This window comes from Dromaius novaehollandiae, chromosome 6 (assembly GCF_036370855.1).
Source record: "Dromaius novaehollandiae isolate bDroNov1 chromosome 6, bDroNov1.hap1, whole genome shotgun sequence".
Classification (NCBI taxonomy): domain Eukaryota; kingdom Metazoa; phylum Chordata; class Aves; order Casuariiformes; family Dromaiidae; genus Dromaius; species Dromaius novaehollandiae.
Genome location: NC_088103.1, coordinates 14763818 through 14791668, shown reverse-complemented (window position 1 = coordinate 14791668; position 27851 = coordinate 14763818). Strand labels below are relative to the sequence as shown.

At 41.7% G+C, this 27851-nt stretch overlaps 2 long non-coding RNA genes across 2 annotated transcripts in view; both read right to left on the bottom strand.

Annotated features, from left to right (window-relative positions):
* The window catches only part of LOC112993271 (uncharacterized), a 436804-nt gene extending 423377 nt beyond the window's left edge, over positions 1-13427 (bottom strand). The window contains exon 1 of the long non-coding RNA XR_010389663.1: positions 13170-13427. This is a non-coding gene — a long non-coding RNA (uncharacterized LOC112993271). The remainder of the gene's footprint in view (positions 1-13169) is intronic.
* Positions 13428-13492: 65 nt separating this feature from the next.
* LOC135328800 (uncharacterized) overlaps positions 13493-27851 on the bottom strand; it is a 34063-nt gene continuing 19704 nt past the window's right edge. Inside the window, exon 5 of the long non-coding RNA XR_010389838.1 lies at positions 13493-13723. This is a non-coding gene — a long non-coding RNA (uncharacterized LOC135328800). The remainder of the gene's footprint in view (positions 13724-27851) is intronic.

Here is a 27851-nt window from a genome sequence, read left to right as displayed (position 1 = left end):
GAGAAGGGAGGCCTCTGGAGAGCACAGCTGAAGCTATGTGGAAAGCAGAAGTTTGGCAAGAGGAAGGTTTGTCTTTATCTCAAATCATTTGCTTCATGTCATATAGGAAAAAAATTTTAAGAATATTTAAGACAAATTGCAGGTGGGATGCCAAGGAGGGATTGTTTTCATTTTTTGACTAATTAAAACTTTTTTCTAAGCAGAACTAGAAAGTTACTTTGATTTCCACTTCTCCAGTTTGTGTGTGTATGTGCATATAGGCAGATCTTATATAAACAAAATACATCTCAGGCAAAAGAAAAATAAAACTCTGTTCTAAAAATATTTAAATGGAATGTTTCAGCATTCATTTTTCTTCTGAGGTGGTACGCCAGTGAATTAACACTATTTCGCTGTACACAGAAGCGCAGTCTGAGCCTGGATTCAAGGAAAGTTTCTCAGAGAAACTAAGTCAAATAATTTCTTTCTGACTGGACACATTTACTTTTTGATGTTCCATTTTGGTTTTGGATTAATTTCTGGATTTGCTAGCAGAGTGGAAACTAGCTAATTAAGGGCTGTTGTCAAAAACTCAACTTTGCTGTGGTACTTTCAATCCAACCAAAAATTGGAGAGGTGCCAGAGAACTTAGCAACCATCCTATCTGAGAGGGGCATCCAGGATTCAAGCATGATTTCAACATAGAGCCACTTGAGATTCTGTTCTCATTAGCTGTGATATATTTCTCTCAACAGAAAGCTGTATTCTGCACAGACCACAGAAAAGATGGGAGATTAACTATTTAGCATACGAAACACATGAAAAGAACAACTTCTGTGTTTAACATTATCCTTACTCCTAATACTTGCTCTTATGAATAATACTTAATACTTGCTTGCAAGAGTAAGATTGCTATTTGCCACACTGGAGCTTGGAATGGTTTACACAAAGTGATCAGTGACTCTCAGCTGAGCTGTGATAAAAATTTTAGTGACAACTTCTTAGACTCTGAACTTAATAGAAGCCACAGCTGTAAGCATCCTCCCAGCCACAGGGCTATTACTTGGTCTAACGAGGTTGTTTTAAACAAATAGCAATAACCCAGCTACACAAACAATAGATGAGAACTACTTGCTATGTTGCACAGGTTGCAGCACATAATCTATCTTCTCTTTGCTGAAAGCACAGTACTGATTATACAGCATTCTTAAGGTTTGCATTAGATACATACACAACACAAAGTATTCAAAGGCAGTTTAGGTAATAGGTTGACAGCGTGGGGCACTTCCCAAAGAAACATTTCATTCACATGTAATAGAGCTATTTTAAGTTAATTTTGACACTGCATTACGATAACACTACTTGTTGACATTTACAGCATTTCAGTGACAAGCCTTCTTCTGCTGTAATGAATTCCAATTTTCTTGTAAGCAATAAATATAACTGAACGTCATGAAAGAATAAAAACCCAAAAAGCTGAACGCAAACAACTATATTCTCATCTCTATATGCAAGATGAATCAGCTGTCTGAGCAGATATGCTATAGGACACCACCTTCAGGAGCTAGAGAAGTTAAGAGGAGGAGGCATTTTGAAAGATAGCTCCATGCAGCTGCTCATACAGCGAAATTGTGAAGAATCCATACAAATACCACTATCCTTTCTCAACTGACAGAAATTCTTCCTTTGTTGCTTGTTAGTTACCTCAGAAATGTTAATATGAGTCACTTTTATTCCTCACCCTGGATGGAGGCCAAAAATGCAGAGCCAGCCTACAGGGAGGGAGAGGCACACCCAACTGGCAGCTGGCTTTCTTGAAAAATCTGAGGCAATGAGAATGATCTCCTAGCAGAGCGGAAGAAATGGGAAGCCAGTCACAGCAGATTATTTACACTTCCTCTTTTCCTGGCCAGTCTGACAGCTGAAGACAGAAAGAGGACAGGCTCCTGAGCATCATTCGCAGGACAGAGCTTCTTGCTTTCTATTGAGGGAGTGTAAGGGCATAGGATTCCACGAGAAAACTCTACCTGAACTCAGGCTAAAAAGGAATATTCCCAAAACAGTCTTTCCATTCGAGGTTCTGTGAAAAATAGGAAAAAAATCTAATGTATGCATATGTGAACATGGTGTCCTTGTTCTTGCTATCACTGTGTCTTTGCACTATCTCCTCAAGTTTTTTCCAGGAAAACATATTCCTCCTCTCTGGGCTACACCCTGAAAGAATAACTGGTCCAACTAAACCTCGAGCAGAAGCATAACTCCTGAAACATTCTGGTTTAAACCAGTTGATGAGAAGGCTTATCAATGTACAGGTGCATAGATCACTAAGTGCCCTTCCCTAATGTTCATTAATTTACCTTTTATATTAAGCTCTCACCACAGTTACAACTTTTACTGAGTGGTTTCAAGGTTGAAACAAGACCCTTGCTCTACAGAGCTTGCAGGAAGATAACGTACTGTCTGTTCTGCAATAGAAAATGACATCCTTGCTCTCATCCAAGTCCTTCACTTTGTACTCCATCTTAATGCACTAGTTAATTAAACAAAGACAGAAAACTTACATATAGAAAAAACTGTGCAGATCAAGTTGTACTGGCAGAGATGTATACAGATTTACATAGATGAAACCACGACCAAAAACAGCTGTCACAGGTGGTCTGTTGGCAAAACTGGGTAAGATCTTATAAATCATGTGCCTCTACTGCATTTAATTAAAATCAGTACATAATATTTATATCCCAGTTTCATCACATTAATTTACTTGTGAGGAAAAGCAAACAAACCATTGTGAAGTTCAACATTTGGTTATCCAAAGCTTCTATGGCAGAAACAGGCACAATTTGCAAGAAAATGCCTGAACTTCCCAAGCACAGCCAGAAGCCCCCATGTTTACAGATCACTTGACGATCTGCCAAACACATTAGCAATTTTCTAATGATTTATAATTCCTTCCAGGAGATATTTAGCCATTTAATTGGCATAACAAAATCAAGCAAGCTATCGGTTACCATGCCTATCAAATGTCAGTTTTTACTTTGTTGTAATTGATATCTAATCAACATGCAATCACATGTTGTTTGATACCAATTAAATGTCTAAACACTTCTTTCAACATTATTACCCTAATGAGATGGTAATTGTGTGCTCAACATTTCTGTAATATTTGAGATAACACCCTGTAAACCACATCTAGCTCTATACTTGTGGAAGCTCAATGTGTTCTGTTAAACATCAATGTTTAATTACTAATAACTGCGTTAATACACCTAAGCAAATCAGTTTATGAAACTATCACTGAGTGACAAACAAGACGTGTTTGTTTTAAAACCTTGTATTTTACACTTAAGAAAATGAAACTTGCATGAAATAAACACAGGAACTGGTTTTGACTGCCAGTTTCCTTCCAAATAAAAGTTTGTTTTTATTGTAGAATACAACTGAACTATTCTTACAAGGACCCTTCACTGGGTAAAAAAATGACTACTGAAACCTAGGTTTGAGTCCTACACCTTTGCAAGAGACTTTGTATTTCCACTTAGAACAGTCACTTAGCCACACTTAGTTGTACCTTTGTTAGCTTTTCCCGGCAAAGCCACAGAAGTAGCCTCTAAAGCTGCCTCCAGAATACAGAGAATGCCCCAAGCCGCACATCAGGTTTTTGGCAGGTCATTTCTTTTTCTCCAGAACATTTAAGTTTGGAGACCTTAGGTATATAAATACCTAACGATCATGAATGACTACACTAACAGGATCTTCAGTACCTTTAATCAAGCCACATACTTACGTATCTCAGTATCTCTGATCAAGCTACATACATCTGTAGCCAAATTTATGCTCTGTTTCTGGATATCTCCACTTGTCTTAGTGAAGTAAGCTTACAATAGCCCATCTAGCTTAATAAAACAAAAAGCATTAGGTCCTTTTGCCAGATGTTGGAATATTGAGGCAGGGGGGCACATGGGGGAGAGAAGGATCAGTAGTCAATAGACCCCTGGAAAAAGTTGCAAAACACTGTTGTACATCTCTTCCCAGTCCACCCCAGACAATACAAAATTTGTATCGGCCCACAGCACCTAAGCAAAAAAAATTGCCATGAAGGGAGAAGAGTGGGGGGAGGACAAACACCTTATGAGTCCCAATAGTCTTGATTCCCAACTCTACTGTTGTATCAGGGAGAAGCAACCTACACAAGCACTGTACGGAAGCACTCTGGCTCTCCCCTACCCTGAATCAACTGCTGTACCTGTAGGGCTATTTACTGTTCTAAGTAGACTAGTGCTTTCATATTTTCTCCCTCGTTCACTCTACATTTTTCAATGAGTATCATTTTACATCTGCCTCAGAAGAAAAGGAAAATCTGATGCTACTGAATTTGTGATTTTTTTTTAATTCCTAATAATTCCTTCCCACCACACAGCCTTAGAATCTTGATCAAGTACCAGATTAAGAAAAGGCACTACGTCTCAGGACAAACTCATCAGGCTGAGATTGCTACCAATTCTGACTACTCATTTCCCTGCGTTATTTGTTACCTGGCTCATATTCAGCAGGGATTAGTATTGGAACAACAAGTCTAATTATGAATCACAGAAAAGTACTATCCAACTCTGCTGAAAAGATCATCAGTAAAGCAGCCAACTATTGATCTAATTTAACAGCAAGTCCGCTCAGCCAGTAAAAGAACAGGGCAGGGAATATCTGCATTGGAAATGCCTCCAGCAGTACTGCTAATCCTTGCCATATATTTAACTCTAAAATGTGGCATTTGTTAAGTCCCTCTCTTCCACATAGGAAAGCCTCCTGTACTGAATATTGCATCTTTTGAAAGGGCTTGTTCAGACAAATAGAAGTTCTCCAGGAAGGTTTAGCAACTAATTCCAAAGCAAGCTTCTTGGAGCTTTAAGACTTATTGTCCAAATAGCAACCCAGAGTAACCTCTCCTGCTTCAAACCTGAAACAGTTTGAAAAAGGCAGTCAAGAGAACAGACTGAAAGGGAAAACAGACACAAAATTAGAACAGATTTGGATTAAAATGTAAACTCACTTTTTGCCCCTCAAAAAGTACACCTATATGTTTACAGAATTTTCACACCTTCTTACAGCATTCAGTAATCTGCATCAGAAGTTTGCTATATAGAAGGAACCTCTTTTCTACTATAATGAAGCTGTCCAAAGACCACATTCCTCCTTCTGCTTGTACAAACACCATTTATTCATCTCCTTTTCCATTCTGGCCATTAATAGCATCTTAGTAGCTACCGCACAAATTGCCATTTTAGCAGAGCACTGCAGTTAGTATCCTTGACTTAGTCCAACAAGACTATTAGATGATTGATGGACCCTTTACTTGAAAGGCAGGGAGACAAACAGTTGATTTCTCTTCTTTCCAGCTGGCCACCGATTGCCTCAAATACAATCATGAAATTACTGTGGCCATAAAGTCAACATCCACTACTTTTTCTGCCAGTCTGGAGTTTTAATTGAGAAGGTTCAGTCGCCAGGAGTCTCAGAAGGTAAGTATTGGGCACTATAAGCCCCTCCCAGCAAGACAAATGACTCTGCAAATGACCTAAAACTGTTGAGCAGTGAGCAGTTCCCTCACTAATCACATCTGACTTGAAGCCATCTAAAGCCCCAAATGGTGCTTTTTTTTTTTTTTAGAATGACAAAGAAATTTACCCAGGAAAAACACAGATGGACAAAGTGCAACTGGCCCTTGTGGCTTCTAGCCACGACAAAGCTTAATACCATCCCTTACAAGGGGCTGGAACATCTAATTGTGAAAAGCTGGGGTCCAGAAAGTCATGCAAAAATGTTTTAGAACGAATTATTTTGGCATATGTTCACTAATCACACCTGTTTGTAGCAGACATGCTCACTAGCTGCAAATGCATGCACTGGAGTTATTTAGCACAAAATCTGGTGAGAAGCAAATTTTAACCTAAGATTTCAGGCATATTCCAATTTCAAATCTGCTTTCCACAAACATTTGGAAATTCAAAAAAAAAAAAAAAAAAAAAAAAGGTCAACTAACTTTAAAAATCTGGGTTCAGCACTGACATTTTACTCTAACAGCCCAGACAGAGGGCAAGGCAGCAAGCATGAACTAAATCTCCTCCATCTACAGTCATGTCCTTAGATGGGCTGAGCACCCTCCGTTTGGGAAAAAGGAGGCCCATGTTGAACTCCATATTCTGAGTTACGGACAGTAAAACCTATGTCTCACAGGAGGCTTGTCCTAATCCACAAGATATAGGTTACTTAGGCAGTAAAGATGAATGCAACTTTGGGGGAGAAGAGGGAAGATTCAATTCCTGTTGAAGCTGTTCTAGGGAAGAATTTGGTATTTTGTAGCTGATGAGACACAGAAAACTCAGAACATGCAAAAACTACCTGGAACACTCAATTAAGAAGGAGAGACCAAGATGTGCACCCTTTTCATTACTGTCAGCAGAAAGTTATATGGATACTGCAGCAGGCATCAAGCCCCTGGGGAAGGACCAAATTTCAGCAATACCCACCCCAAGACATCCTAATGGGCAGCTGTAGATTCTTATTTCTCAGATATTTTAGGCATGCTTGTCTCTCCATGTTGGCCCACTACACTACATTTTGAGGCACCTAGTTCTCCCTGTGTTCTGTCCTGGGAGCCACAGATACCTCACACCAGGAACTAACCTCTCCTATGAAGGCCAAATGATTAATATCTACACCTGGAAGCCTCTAGCTTTCAGATACTGGATCTGGCCCTAAAAATTTTATTTCAGATCACTGAGCATACATTAAGAAATATGACTTTCATTCACTACTGACTTGAATCATACTTGAACCAGTGACTTAAGGTAAAAGTGTCGCGTATTTTACTATCAGACTGAGTTATCCAGACCAAGGCAGAACATTTCTCAAATGAAGGGACTGAAGTTTTGCTGGAGGCAAAAAAAAGAGAGTACTTCAAAATTCTGTCTGCACGTATTTCCTTACTAGCCAGGTTGATTTCTGACTCTACTTAAACCTGATTTGTCTGCAACAATAAAAAGGATTCAAAGACAGTTTTTTATACAGTAGATTGAAACAAAAGATAAGTTTTTTATAGCACGTGTTGTTTCCAAAAAAAAAAAAAAAAAAAAAAAATCAACATCTGCAAGTTTTGCAGGGTTAATAGGAAATGGCTAGGTTAGAAAAACACAGCTTTGTTTCTGAAAGCAGGCAGTCAGAAATTCAAGTCTTACCATTTACTGTGTTCATAATCAGGATAATTGAGCTCTTGCTGTTCCCTTTTGTTTACTAAATGTACCAGAGAACTGATTCACATGGCCCTGGAGGTGGCTTAAACGTGGTTATGAAATACATAGATCCAGCATTAAATTCTTCATAAACACAAAAGACCCCTACCCTATTATTAAAACTACAATAAAGCTTTTCTCCCCTCAAATCCCTTTCCTCCCCAGCCCCCCTTCTCAAAGCTGTAACAACTATACAACTCCTAAGCCCATCTGGTGGCAGGAAGAATCTCAGGACAAAGTTAGGCTGGGTACATTACTTCTTTTCCAGCTCACTGATCCAAAGCTCTTCAGCATATCTTTAAACAGCAAGTAGTTCCAAGAAAAGATTTAACATTAAGCAATTTAGTTTGTTTACAAGATTGGGACCTAGGTCTCAAATCATACTGCTTTCATATCTCCCCTTGCTTTTATTAGGGCTTTACCTCTCAGTCTCTCACCCTTCCTTGGCACACAACATTTTTGATTTAGAGTTTTGGAGGTTGTTGTGCAGAATCACATTTTCCCCTCATCACACTCATTCACAACACAAAGCCACCATCTGGTGAGTAAAACAGAAAACCCTATGAGATATAGCACACATTAAATGGCAGAAGTCTCTGCAATTCTCTGTGCTCTTCAGACTTAGTACTCAACAAATTGCTGTGGCTCAACACAACGCACTCCTCCATGGTGCAAAAGCAGGTTTGTATCCACATTCAGCAGAGCAGTATAGGCATGGATTTTGTCCAGTTCATTTCATCCAATGCATCTTCTTCTCAAAGCTGTGCCAAATCAAACTGCCAGGACAAAACGGTCCTGGAGATGGCTGAGGGCTGGGGAAGGGGGTCCTCTTCCCCTCCACCCCCACGCACATGTCTGCAGCAGCCACCATCTTTGTAGGACAGAACACGCACACTTTAGAAAAAGAGAATCAGGCTGTGCTTTGCAATAATAGTTTCTGCTTTTATGGAAGAGGCAGCAGGTCACAGAAAGAAACAGCCATTCCAGATAGTAACTGAAACAATATAGCTGGCTACTCTGTCCTTGTTACCACAGTACTCCTGCCAACATTTCATTATGCTTAAGTATGACAAGTGGCATTGTACAGCTGCCATTCCTCAGGATCTTCACAAAAGCAGAAAGTTATCTCAACAAGCTCTTCCAGCAGACAAAAGTGGAAATTGTCATACTGTACCAGAATAACATAGCTCACAGGGACTGTGGGGGGCAGAAGGGAATAGCTTACATCCTATTATGTGCTCCCCTCCTTGCACAGGGTCTGCTAGAGGTCATGGATACTAATAACTGGTTATAACAAACCCTGCTACTTTGGCATCTTAAGTAACCTGTTAAAGGATAATGCTATAAATACCTTTGCTTTTCACCTAGCCATTCAAAAAAACTCAAGAAAATCCTAGGATTCAGACTTGTGCTTTCTGCTACTTCCAAGAGAGGGTCAGCATGTTGCACCAAGAAAACAGGCAACAGCCTGCTTGGGACAGGGTGCAACACACAGGGTTGTGCTGCCCCTGGGCACTGCCAGGGACATGCAGACTGGCAAGGCCTTGCACTGAACCTCCTCCCAAGGCAGCTCTGACACCCTGGAGTTTCACAGAAGTTTGAAGCCTGGCTTCTTAAGGGAACAGGCAAATAAGCTCACACTGTGTGAGAGTACATCTGTCTGTCAGTACTTTCAACTTCAGTCAAATCACCAACATGACAGAAGCCACAAAAGTTAAATACCTGCACATTTCATGAAACTGTGGCCAGCAAAGGATATAAACCCTACTAATCACCACTTCAAAGGCTGTAATGTGAGCCCGGTCCTTGAGAGGCAGATCCTGGAATCCATACAGAGAAGAGCTATTACTAACATTCTGAACAGTGAAACCTCAGTTGATACCAGAAAAATCAAATCAAGACACACATCCATATGAAATCTGGCTTAATTAGTTCTGCTGACTGCAGAGGTACTTTAACAGCTGTGTCTACAGCACATTGATTAACCCTTCCAGATTCACCACCTAATTCGTATTTTATTCCAGACAACAGAAATACTCTCTTGAAAAATCAGTTTTTCCTACTTCCTGCTTTAATGAAAAGGATGGTGTTGGTGAAGTGAGATTTCTGATTTTTAAACACAGTACGGCAGAGCACCAAGATTTACTTAGGTGTTCAGTCACTAACAGTTGTGGGACCAAATAGAGAACAAAGAAATCCACTTACTTCCTCTCACAACACCTCTCTTCATCTTTAGTGGAGCAGACATGAGAAATTTCTAGCTGCCCAGTTTATAACCTACTGTTCAGTGCAATACTTCTCATTGTCTGATTTTTATCAGTCTTGAGGGAGTTTAGTTGCATTTGAATCAACTTTTTCCATGGCTGACTAGGAAAGCTTGCCAAATGGTGGCATAAAGAGCTCACAGCCTCTGTAAGCCCCAAGAGTAAGCATCTGAATCAAACCAGGCTTAGTTCTGTTTGCTTTTTCTATGAAGCAACAGCCAAAAAAAGCTGTATCCAAGCCATCAGTCACCTGCATTATTGTATTGCACTTGTAAACATGCAATTTACAGCAAGGAAAATAGCTTCTTTTATTGCCATGTACCATGAGTAATAGAGCAGTCAAAGTCAGCATACACACTAGGTCAGCATACTGGAGTATAATAGCTTTACCAGGTTTCCAATAGAATATTATTAGTTATTATTTCCTTCTGAGAAATGCAACATGATATATTCTGGCTCTTCTCATTATGTTTAAATCTATTTTTAAAATATCACTGCTGTTACCACCTTCCTAAGTCAAAAGATTAAAGACCAAAGTGAATTCCATAGTTGCCTGACAAAAGTATCACACAGTCTTTGGACTATTGCTATTTTAAAGGAAAACTATTATTATTTCTCTTTAATGCAAAAGTAGTAAAAAAGGGAAGGACACAGATATTTTAACACTATCAAAACCAAATTAGTAAGTTTTGATGATATCTAAGGTTCAAAAACTAATATTCCAATGCAATGAATCTTCCTTTTCCTTTTTAATGAATTCCTATAAAAGGCTGGCTGCCTAGCTTTTTCCACATTTTGAGATGCCTTTTAGTTTTAGCCAAATGAACCAGGTGGCTCCCTGTCTGAACACTCCCCAAAGTGTTCACCCATCCTTGGTGTTAAATTCTCCTTTTAGCACATAGTTCGTTATCATTTCATCTCTACACAGTACTAATCAAGACAACAAAACCAGACAGATCCACACTTCCAGGTCCATCTTGCTCACAAATAAAACTAGTGTTTGCCAAATTTTTGCCATAATTAAATGATCTATCACACTGGAATTTGAAAACAATATCACTAATGAAATTGTTCTTGCATTTGTAAAACTTAAGGATTAGTGGCTCCTCTTAATATCTAGTAAATTCATTTCTGGAGCCTCTCACTATTAGGGTCACAGCCTTTAGTCATGCAACATGCTTCCTATATTTGAAATCTTTCTTAGCACAAATGTATTTCTTCCTTCATTGATCCTTCCACACTGAACTTTAACATTTTTGATCTGTTCTTCCATCTTGTATATTAATCAGACTTAAGTACTCATCTTGAGAGTGCTTTCACATGTGCTGAACTACACCTGCCAAACTATCCCATCATCTACAAAGGGACTCCTCTTGTGTGCAAAATTAAGGAATTAAAAGTGCCTGCAAGACAGCAACCTTTTTATTTTGCACAACCATGAAGCATCATCTCATAGAATGGTACAATATCACAAGCAGTTATACCACCAAACCCCAGTTGACTGTAAAGGCTAGGTGTAGCATTTAGCTTTGAGCAGGGTGGAGAAGGGAGGGAGGGGAAAACTCCATACCGAGTACCCAGGTGCAGGCTGGGTGCAGGCTGCTGCAGACTCTTATATGATCTTTCATGACATTCAAGTTTTCAAAGGGACTGTGTCCCTTTAAAAGAATTATGGCTTGACAATTATCAGCAAAACAGATAGATCACTGTTCTTGCCTCTCCTGCCCCCAATAAATTTTAAAATAGTAGGCTGAATACAGTGTGCACCTTTCACACACACCTCTACTGTTCAAGTAGAGCAAGTGAACATGAAAGGGAAGTCTTGGTCCCACCTTGTGTCAGCCCAGAAAGGTTAGCTTGTGTGGAAGAAATTATAATGCTGTAGGAAGTTTTCTTTTGAGTCATAAAAGGAATTTACTGGGGTGAAGCAGCATCACTCAAAATAGGCTATATCCTTGGGACAAAATCCAGACTAGTGTGCTTCGATGAATGGGAACAGAGAAACATGACCTAAAGAGCATAAAGCTTATTTACAAAAAAAAGCTTTTTCCAAAATGAAATTCTACCTTTTCACCTTAGATTCCCAAAACCCACAGTACCACTGATCATTTTCCCCACAGTTAGACAAAAGGTCATCAACTGTGTCATCTGCTAGAGATGCAAGTTGAAGCATATTTGCCCTATTTCTCCAACGACTGTCTTTTAATCTTTAAGAGCATCATCACTTAAACTTAATTTAAAAATCTTCAGTCATGAGGGAAAAGAGGATCAAAAAGATCCTGTGACTAACCTCGATTTCTTAAAACAGCTCTGAGATATTCTTGATATGCATGCAATCGTGTTTGATATTTGTCATGCATCAGAACGCAAACATCAAGATTGTGGTATGAGGGTGACACTGGTCACAGAAGTATGCAGAACAATTGTTTATGATCCTAAATGGCTTAAGTGACAGAAGAATTACTTCTGAGGCTGTGATGTTCAAAGCAGTATTAATGCTGAAACTTCCATCTGATGAAAAGAAAGTAAAGTACCTTCTCTGCACACAATTGAAGCCACCCATTCCTATATTTACAGAGCAACAAATCCCTTTTGTGTTACAGCAACTAGCATTTCCTGCCATTTAGTAATATTTCTATGTCTCGCAGTAGCTGGTCATGACAAACTCTCTCAGCAGTGCCTGTGAGACTGCCTACATGTAAACGCTAAAGTAAATAACAAAGGGCCTGCCTCGGCTGCTTCGGGCTCACGAGGGGCACTCGGCGGGTGTGGCACCGGCCCCTCCTCCCCGAGCCCTGCGCTGCCGAGCCGCAGCCGCCCCCAGCAGCGCTGCCCGCCGTCCGCCCCGTCCTGCCGAGAGCGGCGCCCCGCCTCCACAGCTGCGGCCTCGAAAGACCGCGGCTTCAGCCGGCCAAGTGCCGAGTTTCCCTAGCACTGGGGAGAGCTCGGCCTCGGTCCCCCCACCAGGGTTCAGCACTAACAGCTGCTCACTTCTACCGGGGCCCCCCTTCCACCTCCTTTAGCGGGCCGCTAAAGTAGTACCACCAAATCCCAGCTGACCTTAAAGGCTTGGTGTAGCATTTAGTTTCGAGCAGAGTGGAGAAGAGAGGGTGACGGACACCATCAGCCCGGCTCCACCGAGCCACTCCAGGCCCCGCTAGGGCCCCCCCCGGCCCGGCTCCCCTCCGCTCTCCCAGGACTTGGCGCCCCCCGAGCTCCCGGCCCGGCCCGGCCCTCCTGGGCGCCGCAGACAGAGGCGGCCCAGGCTCCAGGCCGCCGAGGCACGGAGCCGCACCCAGCCCACCTCCACCCCACGCGGCGGGAGCTCCCTCGGGCCGCCGCGACGCCGCACTTCCCGGCTGTTCACGCCTCTCCCAGTGCACCTAACCCCGCGGCAGCCCTCCCTCGCCAGCACCACGGCTCTGCCGGAGCCGCAAACCCCTCCCGAGCACCCAGCCACGCCAGCCCACATCCTCCACCAGTTACCCTCGCTAGCAAAACGGCCCCCACCGGCGGAATTCTTACTTTATTCCCTGTTAGCGCAAACATCTAGTGACCAATTCAGTTATCGAGGAAGAAGGAAAACATCAACAGTTAAACAAACACTGCAGTAAACAACTTTTCTCACCCAGGCTCTACTCACCTCGTTCTCGCCGCGAGTTTCTTTCCGTCCTCCCAGGCCTTTCGAGGAGGCAACAGGTGGCACAGGCGGCTGCCGACGGCGCATAACCGCTTCTCCCCGCCACTCGCCAGTGTAGGCCGACCGCGGTCCTCTCCGGCACTGCTCGGCGCCTCCTCCTCCGCTACGAGCCGCACACGTCGCTCCCGCGCTCTCTTAAATCTGCCTGCGCCGCAGCGCGCCACGCGCCGGACCGTTATTGCTGGGCGGGGCCGCCCGCCGCGTGCCGTTGCCGCCGCGTGCCCGACCGTTACTGCTGGGCGGGGCCGCCCGCCGCGTGCCCGACCGCTACTGCTGGGCGGGGCCGCGTGCCGGACCCTTATTGCTGGGCGGGGCCAACTGCCACGTGCCGTTGCCGCCGCGTGCCAGACCGTTACTGCTGGGCGGGTCCGCGTGCCGGACCGCTATTGCTGGGCGGGGCCACGCGCCACGTGTTGTCACCGGTGCTCGGAGCCGGCTGGGACCGGTTGGCGCTCCTCCGTTCCGCGCTCCCCGCCGAACCCTGCAGCGGGCGGCTCCTATTCAAAGACAAGAAGAACGTTATCAGCTTCCTCATTTAACACTGCTCGGGGCTACAGACTAGTTGATCTTGTGGGCTCTCCAAACAGCAGGGATATGAATTGCCCAGAGTGGCAGACACCGCCTGCCTTACCCGAGCAGGAATGGTAATACAGAATCGAAGAAACAGGGTTTTTTCTATTTGCTTTTTTTTGGGGGCCACAGAGTACTGACCTCTCCATGCTTGTCTGTCTTGTCTTCTTTTCCTTGCCAGGAAATCCAAACAGAAAGTTGAAAAAAAAATCCCCACAATTCATTTTTATCAGTGTCCCAAAACAGTAATATTGTTTGGAAAGTATATTGTTGAAGAGTATGTCAACTTGAATCCTAATTATGGAAAACAAATACACACAGACAGTGATAAAACTTTCCAAACAAAATACAATTCAGATGTGGAACTCCATAGGTATGAGGTCTGGTCAAAATAACCTTCACTCCCTTTTGCTGAGGATCATCTTGACTGAAAAGAGGACTAGAGAGCTGTATTTGATTTAAATTTCTGGGCTTTAGTACATTTCGGTTCTCTTTCTTTAGTGCTTTCACTCTTCCTTAGCAATGGAAACAATCTGTACATAACCAAGCAAATCATCAAAATCAATATTCCTTCTGGGTACACACTAACATTCCATCACAAAACTGCATGACTTAAGTTGAATATGATAAACCCAAAATAACATCAAACCTTTCACTGAGGAAAATGGATACAAACTACCGCACATCACAAGTCTATTTAAATGCAGATTTGGGTATCTGCTATTCTCAAGTATCCTTATGCTTTTAAAATGGACTCTAGGAAGCAAATGCTTTGTCTAGGTGGCACCCAATCTAATTTTTCATTCTCATCAAGGAGCATTACACTGTAAAAAAAACAGAGCTTAAAACACTGATCTTAATTTTTTCAGTGTAATAAAGGGTGAAATTGTAAAATAAATGCCTACAATCTAACCTCCACAGAAAACAGTGTATGTACAAAGCACTTCTTGAGAAAAGGAAGCAGACAGAACATGCAGTAAGTGCTATGCATTGTCTTTTAAGAAATAATATCTTCATGAAAACTGTCTGCTAGAAGTAGGCTTATACATCTTGGGTTCTTACTTAGAAATATTGTAGCTTAGGTGTTTGAGTTTGACCAAATATATTTCCCCTGCCACACAAAGAGGTCCAAGGTCATTGAAACTAGAAGTTTGTCCCATTGTGTGAAAATCTGCCAAAATAGTAACAAAGTTTATGACAGCATGAGGAACCATAAAGCCATTAAGAATCAGTCCATCACTAGGAATCAGCCCATCAAATATCCCAACACCAAAAAACTTAAAATAGTCCTAACACATTTACATGGCTTCCAGTACACTTTCACTGTACAAGGATTTCACCTATTAATTGTCCTTCATTGGGTTTTGCTCTTAAACATCTCACAGCATTATTATTAACAAGGCAGCTTCACTGATAGCCACAGAGAGTTGGTAGCTGGGACACACTAAATCTCATCATTGTTCTTATTAGGGAATTTATTATCAGTGAAATACTATCAACAAGGCGTAAGAATTGAATTTCAGTGAAATGAACTTTTACTGCCAACATTTACTTCTGTTACTTGGACCACATCTTCCAACGCTAAGGCCATGTCCATTTATAGAATATATTGCCTTACAGCAACAGTTAAGCTCTGCGTAAGCCACCTTGGGCCCTTGTACCTGCTCTGAGAGCTCAGCATGGGCAGATCAACCTACAAAGAACCAGCTGACCTCCCGTCAGCTCCATTTATAATGCAGGACCTGAGATAAAATTATTTTGGAAACTCGAATTTTCCTGACTCCTGTCAAACAGATGCTTAACGTTTTCCCTGCATTAATACAGAATTTGATGGGAAGGATGGGCCTGATATACAAAGCATTTGTGTAGTTTTTTGGAGAAGCAGTACAACAAAGAAGCATCCCCTACCCTCTCTGCAGCACTAATTCCAGACTGAGCTCTTAAAGCTTCCTGTTCTTCAGTCAATATCCAGCTGTAAATAAATCACCTCAAAACAAAAAGCCCAGACTGGAGCTTTTACTATTGAAATACTTAACCATTGTGAGGTAACAGCCTCTGTTTGAACCATAAATTAAAAGAAACACTGCTTTGTTTTATAATTTTATAAACCTCCAATTATGTATCTTTCCCTGCTTCTGAACTGATAGATTCAAGGTCCTAGCAGAATCACAGCAAAATCTTTTTTTTGTAGCAAGAGTCTTATCTGGCAAACAAGACCCAATTTACTTCATTCATCACCAGAATGAACAGTTACAAAATTGGTAACCAAGAAACCATATTTAACCTTTTAAACAAGAAAGACAACTCCAGTTGTGACATTCTAGTTCAAATATCAGAGAGAAGGTAGAAAGTAAACACTCAAATATGAATGAAATACCTCAGAGTCTCTTTCATTTGTTTACAGTAGAAAGAAAATGCTCTTGATCTCAGTTCTTCATGAAGCATCAGCATCCTCCACTAATTACAGTAGAAAAAAAAAGGCATCGCATAGGTATAATAATAGCACAAAGCATTCTTATCAAAAAGAAAAAAAGACTAAGCTTTATTACATGCTGAAGATTAAATCTTTTCTTGACACTTGTTTGTTTAGGAAAGAAGCCTTCTTCTCAACATCCTTTCAAACTGTCTTTGAATCACGTAGCAAAAACATGCACAGGTCCCATTCCCATGCCTCCTAACTCTTCCTTTGCGGGAACGAAACTGTGTTGGCAACACCCAGTTTTGTCCTCCATGATGCCACTTCTCATTACACGCTTTCAGGGTAAGTGAAAATCAGCAAGCAAACAGCACAGGGCCTTTGTCACCTACATGTACCTCTTGAGCTGAATGATTAAATGTCTTCACTGACAGCCCTAGCAGACCCATTAATATTTTATGTGAACTAAGTACAGGAGGACAAAGAACTTTTTTGCCTCCAATGTGAGTTACATTACCAAAGCCTTTTCTCACACATTGCACACCTCAGCAGCTGTGATACCAAAGAAACCAGAAAGCTGCTAAAATGTAACATTGGTAGTTAAATTTGAGTTTACAGGCAAGGAGGATAAGCAATTCATAGCCTAGTAGGGATAGAAACATTAATTTAGGTTGCAGCAGAAAACAGTCTGTGGGCAAAAGAAGGGAGGAGTGTGTGGTTTAAGCTCTGTCCAAGGCCACCTTGAGCTAATCTCTAGTAGTGCTCAGTGCTACTGTTTGCATAGAACTGAAGAAACAGCCAGGAAGAATATTTCCACTTTTCATCCCCCAAGATCTTTGCAAAAGCAAAGCAATGAGGAATTTTCTTAATTATTAGTAGTCCTGTACAGGACAGTAAGACCTTCCATTGCCTGCAAGAGAAAAAACATTGAAGTGAGAGAATCTGGGCTCTTCTGGTGTATATATTATTAATTTTATATAGTAACTCCCTCTGTTTCTTTTATTTGTAAAGAATGTGTTTCAATATTTTTAGTAAAAAGAGGTGGAAATGCCCCTTAATTTTGCCATAGAATCATGACTCCATAACATGTTATTACCACTATTCACACAATGTTCATTCATTTCATCATACCCTATTTAGGTGTGGTATAGCCTAAATTTAACAACAGAGTGAAAACCTTCATTACCTATTTTTCAAACTTAGGGATGCCTTTGGGTGACAATCAATTTTTATTTCTTTTAAACTTTGTGGAGAATTTATTTTGTATGGTAATATTTAAGTAACACACATTTCCCTGTATTTTCTGTTTTTATATGTGGTTGCTCACAGAAACTTATTACTCCAATTGCATTATCTAGCCTCAGCCCAGAAAGGTAGCCTTGACTTCAGCCTCTGTTGGATTGGTAGCAATCTAAAAACACAGGTGCTGGAGAGGTGTGGGCAAAGAGGTATGTTGGTGGGTTTTTAATCTTTGTATTTATTTGGTTGGTTGTTTTTTATTTGTTTTGTTTTTTTTTTAATTAGAAGAGACAAACAGCAGTTAGAAAAGGTATTCTTGCTGCCAAGAGCACATGACGCACGCTATGTCACAGGCTCTTTTTCAGAATGCTTTTGCCTTCCTAAATGTTTGCCCCAAAGCATCTGCCCATAGGATTTTAAATGCTTAACTTAGTAGAAATAACACAGATAAGGTCCTCTTCCCTGGAGATTCTCGCCATGCAATAAAAGGTAACAGACTGCATCTGCTCTTTCAGTGACCCTTTCCTGCCCTCTTGCCTTCCACAAGTCACACCCGCATCCCCTAGGAGACGAGGAAGAACAACAGGATGAGGACAGTGCATCGAGCTGATTGTTCGCTGTCCCTTTTCTCCCACGCTGCGAGCCCACAGTCCCCATGGAGCCGGTAGCGATGCCCTCGCTGTCCAGAGCTGAGGAGAGCAGCCCTGCCTCTATCGTGCCTACCTAGGCCCCTAGATGCATCTGGGACAGAGCACCTTTTCTAAGCAGAGAGAGAAAATGAAGATCATTTTTCCATCCCTACCTTCGGGCTCCAAGTTTCCTAATCTAACACTGTTAGTTTCAGCTATCATCTGCCTGGGGAAGACTATTTCACACAGTGATTGCCTATACGTCTTCAGGCACTACACCAGTATAAATAATGTCAGTCTGACGGAGTCGCAGAAAGGGTCCACATTCAAACCTCCACCTCTCCACCAGTTACATTTCACATTATTAGATTCTTGCTTCTCCCTCTCCCACAGCTAAAAGCCTCCACTTTCATGAAATTTGCATATGCTCACACACAAAAAGGCCCATGTCTTCAAAGCTGTTCACTGTATTTTCTCCACTAGACCCCAGTACATGACAATGGCTTCACTACCAGGAGAGCAATTAAAGAAAATATCAAGCTTCATCGCTCACTCTCTCTCGCTCGCTCATCCTCTCACACACACACTCCTAAGAGCAGTGAGGTGATACAGTCGTTCCAGAGACCCGATACTGCTTTTCCTTTTGACCGCACTGACTACTTAAATGTTTCTCCTGTGACATGCACCGAGGGAACAGGGCTAAACAGGGCAGCTAGTGTCACACTTAATAGACCTGACCCTGGATGAATGTGGGCTTTCATTTACAGTCAAAGTTATTTTCAGGAGATTATTATATGTTCCCCTTTTATCACCAAGCTGCCAGAGTACTTCAAGTACTTCATGTGCAAATTATGAATTACAATGCAATTGCCAATGCAGGAAATGATAGACCATCTTTAGTTACAAGCATCATCCTCCCCTCCCTTTCTTACACTGGGAGAATATTATAAATGAGCCATTAAAGAAAATGCTTAGCAAGCCAAGTACTGCACTGCACAATTTGGGAGCTTGTTTTCCTCTCTGAGGATAATAAATTAGTTACAACCTGTGGTTCTCCAGTTTAATCTGAAGAATTGTATTTCTATTAGAGCAAATGCCAATTTCCCTGCATCTTGCTTTCCAACCTCTTCTATTACGCACAATGTCCCTCCCAAATCTTCACACACAAAAGCTATTCTAATATAAGCAGTTACTGTGCTAGGATCTAGGGCCGCAGCTCGGGTTGTTCACCTCAGAAGCAGCTATCGGGGGGCTGCTGGAGGAATACTCCTCCCGGGCCGCACAGGGAGACCCTGACACAGAGCTCACAACAGGCCCCGTTCTCCAGCTGCTGCAGAAACCCCTGCTCCCTGCAGGAATCTGCCCAAATATTTATTCAAACATAAGCAAAAAATTTAAGTATTCTGAGAAACCAAAAAAAAAAAAAGCTTCACAGTATCACAACTGTTGCTGTAACTGAAATACAGTAGCTCTGGGAAGGGCAGTGGTTCGCGGCCGAGAGGCCTGGCCTGCCCCGTGCCCTGCAGTTGCACGGCTGCTCGGGGTGACCTGGGGGGCAGAACAGCCACCGCACAAGGCCACAGAGCCACCAGGATTTAGGGCACAGAGAAGACGCCCCACTAAGAAAACAGACATGTATCACTTCACCCCAGGAAACCAAAGCAGAGGCTCCCAGCCCCTCCAGAAAGCACTCAGACTCCCTCCGACTCCAGCAGACCAACCCAGCAGACTTAGCATTAGTATTTTGCCCTTATTTTTGTCTCAACGTATCTTTTCAGAGCAGATAAGACAGACCCTAAACACTCAGACCCTCCTAGTAATGTTTTTTCAGAGCCCTTTCTATTCCGTAAATATCCCCAGTCAAATCATTTGCCTGGGCAGAATAATAATAATAAAAAAGCTATCAGCAAACAGCCTCCCAAACCAATACTCCCTCCCAGCCATCCCCCAGCAGTAATTCTCCTTTTCTCAGGGAGGGCATTACTGGCTTTTTATCCCCTTTTATCCCCTCACTAAATCATCACCTCATCTAAGCAGACAGTACCCCCTTTCCACTTAAAAGGACCAGCCCAAATTGCCTCAGCATATTCTTAAGCAGCTTAGACAAAAAAGGCAAAAGGTTCACTGCACCTGTGGCATTAACACTATGCTCTCTTCAGGACTACTTTAATACCTGTGCTTGTAGCCAGTCATGCAGTCTGGAAGAAAATATCTTCCTTAAAAATACACTAATAAACCGAAAGTAGTGTACTAGGCCCTAATTGCAGATCTGCTCAAGAGCAGAGTAAGAAAATCACTTGTGTAAGCCCAGTCTTGTTTGGAGCCAGCTATAATGAATCTCCATTGATTAGGAAGAATCCTGAAGCATAGCAAATTTCTTCCCTCGGTTTTCTGTTTTACAAATCACTTCATCTGTTTACTCAGCCAGTCTAGGGAATGATGTGTTTATTGCTGCTCTTAATCCTGCATTCCAGTTAATTCCTTACTGCATTGTTAATCCCAGTTTGTTCTTTAATCAGTATCTACGCTGTGGGCTGTTAAAGGCTTCAAGCACATTGCCTGAGTGACTCTCTCAGTCAGAAGAGGTGTCTGTTTGTGCACAGCTGGCTGGCTAATTTGCAGTTCTGAAAGGGTAGGAGACGGGTCCAGCAGCTCTAAGGAGATGACAGAGAGGAGGTAAGAGTATACTTCAGCAGGGGAATACCACTAGTGAAAGATCTCCTGGCAAAAGCTGTGCTGGGTCTTTGTTAGTAAGGAAAGACTTGAAGGACTGTATTTTCAGTCCAGAAATAAGGCTACATGCTGCCACTCCCTTCAGGCAGAGAAACCTGTAAAGGAAAGTAAATGCACACCTCCCACTTCTAAGTTATCTACTTCAGAAGAGGAAAAGATGCACCAAATCCTCACTGTATCTCATTGCCTGCTCAAGAGACTGGTTACTCCTTAGAAGAATTATATGAGGAGAGATCAGATATGGCCATAGTGTGAATGTCTGCCTAATGTTTGCCAGGCAGAGGCAGGCTGCATGGATTTTGGCTGGGTCACAGAGTACACTCACACAACCTTGCTTTTGCTTGTAAAAGATGTTTTAGCTATGCACAGAGCTAAGCAGCATTGCTGAAAACAGGTGGAGGTGACAGCAGTGTCTGTGCATCCCTGAGGGACCGCAGCAACCGGGGCTGTGAGCATTGCAGATTTCCTTCCTGGGGAGCTCAGCAAAAAGCAAAGGCCTTTAGTACTCACTTTTCCAAATGGACAGAGAGCAGCAATGCAACTTAAGTTCAGATAATTTATGTAATTCTTTCTTGGATAAATCTTCAACATCTCTTCAGGTTTTGAAGTAAGATATTCATAATTTCAGGATATTCATAAACTTCCTCTCGTTATAGGAGAGTTAGAGGAAACTCTGCAAATTTCTCTTCTCCCATAATTGACTAGTCTAGACTTTTAGGTCTCTTGAGAAATTTTGGGAGGTACTTCTTTAGGCAATGGGCTTCTGGGCCCATGGGCTTGCTAGAGTATGAAGCCCTTCTGAGCTCAGCAGTGAGAAGCAGGTAACATGCTCATCTGGGGGCCCCAGAGCACTCAGATGCCACCAGCTCTCAGTCCCAAGTACAAACAGCTCCATCTAAGGCCTCTTTGGGTGGATCTGGTTTTGAGGGACAATGATCAGCATACGGCTGAGAACTGCATCTTCAGTTAAAAGGTTTCTATTGAGATTTCGTTCTGTTCAGCACCGGGCTTGATCCAGTAGCCTGTGGTTCATTGCATCCTTGTTCTAAACAATCTCTCTGTTAAGTAGAAGGTGAGTTTGAAACGTAGCAAACCCCTTTTCACTTCATTCAGCATTTTGTTCTCCTGCATACCCACTGGAGTAAATAGTAATTATGCTGTATTACTTCAAATAGAACCCCACCAATCCAACCGCATCCCCAATGACGATCATGATACAGCTCTTCTGCCAACTGGCAGGCCAGCTAAAAGTTATTACTGTCACTCATGATAATTATCCGTAAGAACTTAAAAAGGGAAGAGTTATTGCTGTACCAAACCACTCAGTGGCTCCCAGATTTTAAATTCTACTTTAGTTCAATTATTTCGACATGTGTCAAGTGATGCATCAGCACAGAAAAAAAAAATCACATTTAAAATGGAAAAGTACCTTTTGATCTATTCAACCTGATTTCCATCTCCCTGAAGAAAAATAAAACTTTACCCTTGGTAGCAATGGGAGCCAGGTGGGTACCTAAGGATGTTCTTAGCTGTCTATTACAGCAGTCACATTAAAACAATCAGCGGAACCTAGTTTCATTCTTACTTCTTCCAGCTGCAACAACTGTCCATAGCCTAGAGTCAGATGATAAATTAGGTCAAAAAGACAAACTATTCATTACAAGACATTATGCCACTAATCAGCACCTAGAATAATAACAAGCAAAGATTACTGTAAAGAAATTAGCAGGTAAATAGATAACTTTAAATTAATACATGGGTGTCCAGTCAGTAAAGTGTCCAGTCAAAAATCAAAATGAAGGAAAGGTAAGTCTATGAAAAATAGTGAAAACCTGCTCATTACACGGCTTTGGTTTGTTTTTGTTTTTCCTCAGATTGCTTTCTGAAGGAGGACAGCATTATTATCTCACTTTCCACCTGGGTAAACTGGGTCCTAGAGAGATACTTGAAACTTTTCCAGACGACCAGGGGGTTATCCATCAGGCAGAGCTGAAAATACAGCCTATGCTACCTCAGTCACAATGGATTCACAACTTCCTACAGAAGTCTGCTTCTAGAGAAAAATATCTGCATCACCATGTGCAGTGTTGGTACAGCTCTTTTCATTTACAGACAACTAAAGCTTGGGTACAGTTAAATGACCATTTGTAATGGTCATTTACAGACTATCTATTTTGGATCACTTTATAGGTGATGTTTACTCTCTATGTTGTTTATCAAAAAAGTACCTAAGAACAGGAATAGATAAAATGAAAGGTAAACACCAGTGAAAGGTAAACAATTGGAAAACAGATCTGACATTTCAAAATCATGTTGTTGTTACCAACAAGATAGCAAACCTGATAAAGTTTTTGCCTGTTTTACACACAATAAAAATAATTATGTAAACAATGCATTTAAATCAAGTGCATGCTGAAAAGACCCTTCTAAAGAAATTAGAAGTGCATTTACTGATTTCTTTACAAATCACTTTATATAATGGTAGATCAACCAATCAGAATCCTAGTATCTAAACCAGTATTTTCACAATTTTGAAATTATCTAAAATTAAAAGATACAAGTAGACAATTTTCAAGGAAAAGTCCCTAAGAATAGTACAAAACATTAAAGCTTCTTTCCAGTAGATAAAGAATTTATCCCAACAGCATTTCTGTATAATTTTTTAAGCCTTTCCAAAACAACTTATTCATATCTTAGTTTTTGATTTGCTTAAAATGAAAAACAACTATTTCTTTGTAAGAGGTCAATACCAGTTCCTGCCTGGAGTAAAACACAAAGGGGAGGAAGGCTAATCCTTTAGGACTGAGATTACTAAGGAATTTAGGTCCCTATAGCCAACTGAAATTCACTGTTGAGTTAAATGCATAAGGTTCCTTAAAAAAATCTCAGTGTGGCTATTTAGTACCACCTAATCTCAGTGTTGACTTCAGATGGTTAAGGAACTTGACTGACAACACTATCTATATATTAACATACAAAGGCTCAGCAGGGCTTGTTAAAGCTACCCATGCCACAGACAATGCTCACCACAGTTCTGCTCTATTAGATTACTTCACAGGTTATATATATATGGTTCTTTTACTTGCACCAAGAAAGGCATTTGAAGGTGAATGCATCAGGAGGAAACCACAAGAGTGCATAGGGGATTCAAACAGGGAAGTCAAACCCAGAATAACTCGGGCATAGCATACAGATCCGCATCAGTCCTTCAAGGACCTCTGGAATTCCTCTGCTCTTCCCCTCTCAGCAGGGATCTCTCTTTCGTTCCTGATGAAAGCTTGGAAGTAGCAACATCAATGAGACAAAAAGAGAGTTCACCACCACTTGCTGTGCTGGGCTTCTGAATCCCTCTGTGGGCCGCAGGCACTAGCAGGACAGGAGCAGGGAATCAGCTGGCAGCTGGTTACAAGCTGTTTGATCACAGCCATGGAAGACAAAAATATCTCCATAGCAGAATAAAAACATTGTGTGTATTCCCAAACCTGCACACCCATGCAACCCCCTACTGCGCATGCAGCTGGTTTCTATGGATTGCTAACAGCCAAAAAATCCCAAAATCCAACACCAGTTTCAGGTGTTTACATCAAAACAGATCATATGAACACCAGATCCACTGAGCTTAGCTGAACCTAGTGCATGGTGTTTGTTAAGCAACCTCTTGTGATTTTCATCTCAGGGTTTTCAGTTGCAGAGAGTCAGCCTAAAATGAAGCATTCGAAAGATAGGTGGGAATAGCAGGGAAAAGGATCATATGGCAAAATGTTTTTACCTCCTCTTTTTTCTTTCCTTTTTTCTCTTAACTTCAAAGGACTTTCTGGATCTGCACATAATGAGTAAATTACTGCTCTCTTGAGATATTGACTTAATCAGCAAACACACGTCTGGAACTTCATTTTAAAATTCAGATAAATTCTCCTTGTCCTGAGACCCTCTGTGTTTTTTCTCTCATTTCTTGTTTTCCATTTGAGCTTCAGCCTGGCAGAAGCATTTATAACACTGATGGGACTAGGATGCTACACTGAATACACTCAACCTATTGTTTGATGATTCAGCCTTTAAAATATTAAACCTCAGTATAAATTTGCCCTTGCAAGACACACTTCTAGGTACAGAACAGCAAAGCAACTACATGGAGACGAAGTCCAGATAAGCAGTAGTTCAGCAAAGAGTAAAACTGAATCACACAGGAGAGAAAAAAGTTGCTTGACTGAAGAAACTGAAGGGAGGAAATTTCCTTTATTCTGATACAAAACTCTTTGGATGATTCTTTACCTTTTTTGTAAGTGTCATACTTGGAGGGGGACTGATCTAATTGACCAATTTTTGCTGTTGCTTTAAAGAGGGAAAGGGACAGAGAATGATAGGTATTGTGTCTTTTTAAGATTCTCTTCAAACGAAAAAAAAAAAAAAAGCCCAAAATAGAAAAGAAGCCTTTCAAAGCCTGTAGTAGTGGGATCTGCCCAACAATTCTGGAGGATGATCACTGACCTCTGACTACAGTAGAGAGGACAGTGTTCCTGGATGTCTCTGCTTGCCTTGTACGCCACTGAGGCTCCCGGTCCTTGAGATAAGCCATTTCTTTCCTTACCTGGCAAGAACAGTAAAAACATGTAACCACACGAAGGCCGAGACGAGTGACACACAGCAGCATTTGCTGAGTTCTGTCAGTTCCAAGTACGGCTGAAGGGCGCTCTCAGCCCCAGATGAGACATAAGAGCAATTTCAGAGCTTGTCAAATCCCCATCTGTTTTCAGCTTGTATTTTTGCCATTCATCTCCTTTGCCCTATGCTTGGGAGCTCCAGGGATAACACCAATTCTCTGCCAGGCATAGATTCAAATGCATACTTTTCCTGGCAAGTAGGGGAAGAGAATGAAATAAAGAGAATGTGAGTATATCAATAAACATAAATACATGAATAGTTAGGAACATGGTGTTGATTTAGCATAGCCCACAGGCCTGCATGCAATGATATAGCACTAGAGAGGGATGGCAGGAGACCCCTGGGTACACACGCGCTGCAAAAGGCGTCTCAAACAGCACACGGGGAGCTCTGCCAGTCCCTTGCCCACAGGGTGTATCAGAGCTGGGACATGGTCTCTCTCCTGCACACTTGCTGCAAGGCCCTGCCTCCCGTGCAAGGTGATGGGAACCCAGGCAGAAGAGAGTGCACAGGACGGTGGAAAGCCCTTCATGTCTGACACGATTTTCAGAATATAAAACCTGATTAAGCCTCTTATTTCAGGGCGGGAAGCATATCTGACAAAGCTGTTCTGCAGCACAGGGTATATCCTCCCTGTAAGATCTGTTTCTAATCATGTTAAGAAGGCTCCAAATAACAGTGATTCCTCCAAGGAGGGCTGAACTCTTTACTGAGAGGTAAATACGTTGAGAAGTGAGGAAAGCAATCTACTAGGTAAACGTTAGATTCAGAAGACTGATATATGGAATGTGTGTACTGTATGCATTAAAGACAACCCATCAAAGCCTCTCCTATGATGCAGAAAGCGGGCAGTAGAGGCACTAAACTTACTGACTCTGGGTAATCCTGCCATCTGAATCACACCCATTGCTCTGAACAGGGACACTGAGGCACTGAACATCTGTCAGGGAACAAGCCAGCTCAACAGAAATGTCACACACACAGGTCTGGGGGTTTGGCCAGTAATTGGTGGAAGATTTGATACTGCAAATATTCTGTCCTTGAGAACATGCAGCCTCTTAGCTTAGCATCTTAACAGCACTCGCTTAGTTAGGCCCAGCTCTCTGCTCTCTCACAGGTGAAAACCACACTGCCTCCACTAGCCGTTTGGCAGGATGTTGATAGATGATTAAATGAGGAATGGCCACAGACTCTCCATGAAGGGAAGTGGTGGCTCAGCCACGCTCTCAAGAATATGCCACCACACTAGCCAGGATTAACGGAGAAGAAGAGCACAACAGGTCTGCAGCCTCCTAGAACACCCCAATTTGCTTAGGTTACTTCATCAAAACTGACCTAGGTGTCCTTCCTCAATCTCTTAAATGACAATATAGTTGTCCCTTTGCCCTGTCAATTTCTGAATTTACGCTTTCCAACTTACCTATTAAAAAGTTTCTTAACCGCAGGTAGTACGCATTACACAATACAGTCCTTGATACCCCCAAGGTCTAAAATACTGCACAAAAGTATGATGAAAAGAAAATTTTCAAGTGCAAAAACTTTATGTAGAAGCCAATGACCTTTTCAAGAAATGACATTGTGAAAAAAATCTGCCAGAAAAACGATAAAAGATAAACGGGAAACCACACTGAGATTCCTATGCTTAACTGCTATCAATATTTGCATTATTTCTGTAACCACATCTCTCAGTCATGCACAAGGACCTCTTGTGCTAACTGCTCAGATATTAATTCTGAGGCATATCTGTGCAGTGTTTGACAGCCATTGTCATTAAAACATAAGGCACTTTGTAGCCTTGCCAACAGACCAAGCTTCTCCTTGTTAACTGTAATTGCAGCACCAGATGATAACTCTTTGCTTTCCACGATGTCAGTAGGAGCACTGTATGTCACATTACTAAACCAAGCACTGCAGCGTGACATTTAAAAGGCAGTAAGAAGAATGAAGTGGTGTAAGCCTCCTGTGATGATATTTCTAGTGGAAAAACATTACTGGTACCTGAGGAGAAGCCTACCTCACACTTTTTTTGGCTTCTCCAGGTATCAATGCCAATGACCTGACTGCCTTTCTTACATTTGCTGTAAATAAGAAATATTTCCCCTGTAGTCAGTGGAATTACATAGCTGTAAAACTTGCAAGAGGAAAGATTCTATAGCATGTAGCAAGAGGGCAGATAGTGCCTTACACTCTTAACTAGATCTAAGATTAAATTCATTTTCAGACTCCATCTAAAGTCAAAAAGAGCAAAGTTTGCTCTATCTAGTTATTGAATGACAACATATTTCTTAGGTTTGCAGTCAGACACTCCTGGTAACCTCATTACCAGCTAGCACCACATCTGCATGTGGTGTGCGTGTATGAACTGCATATTCATAC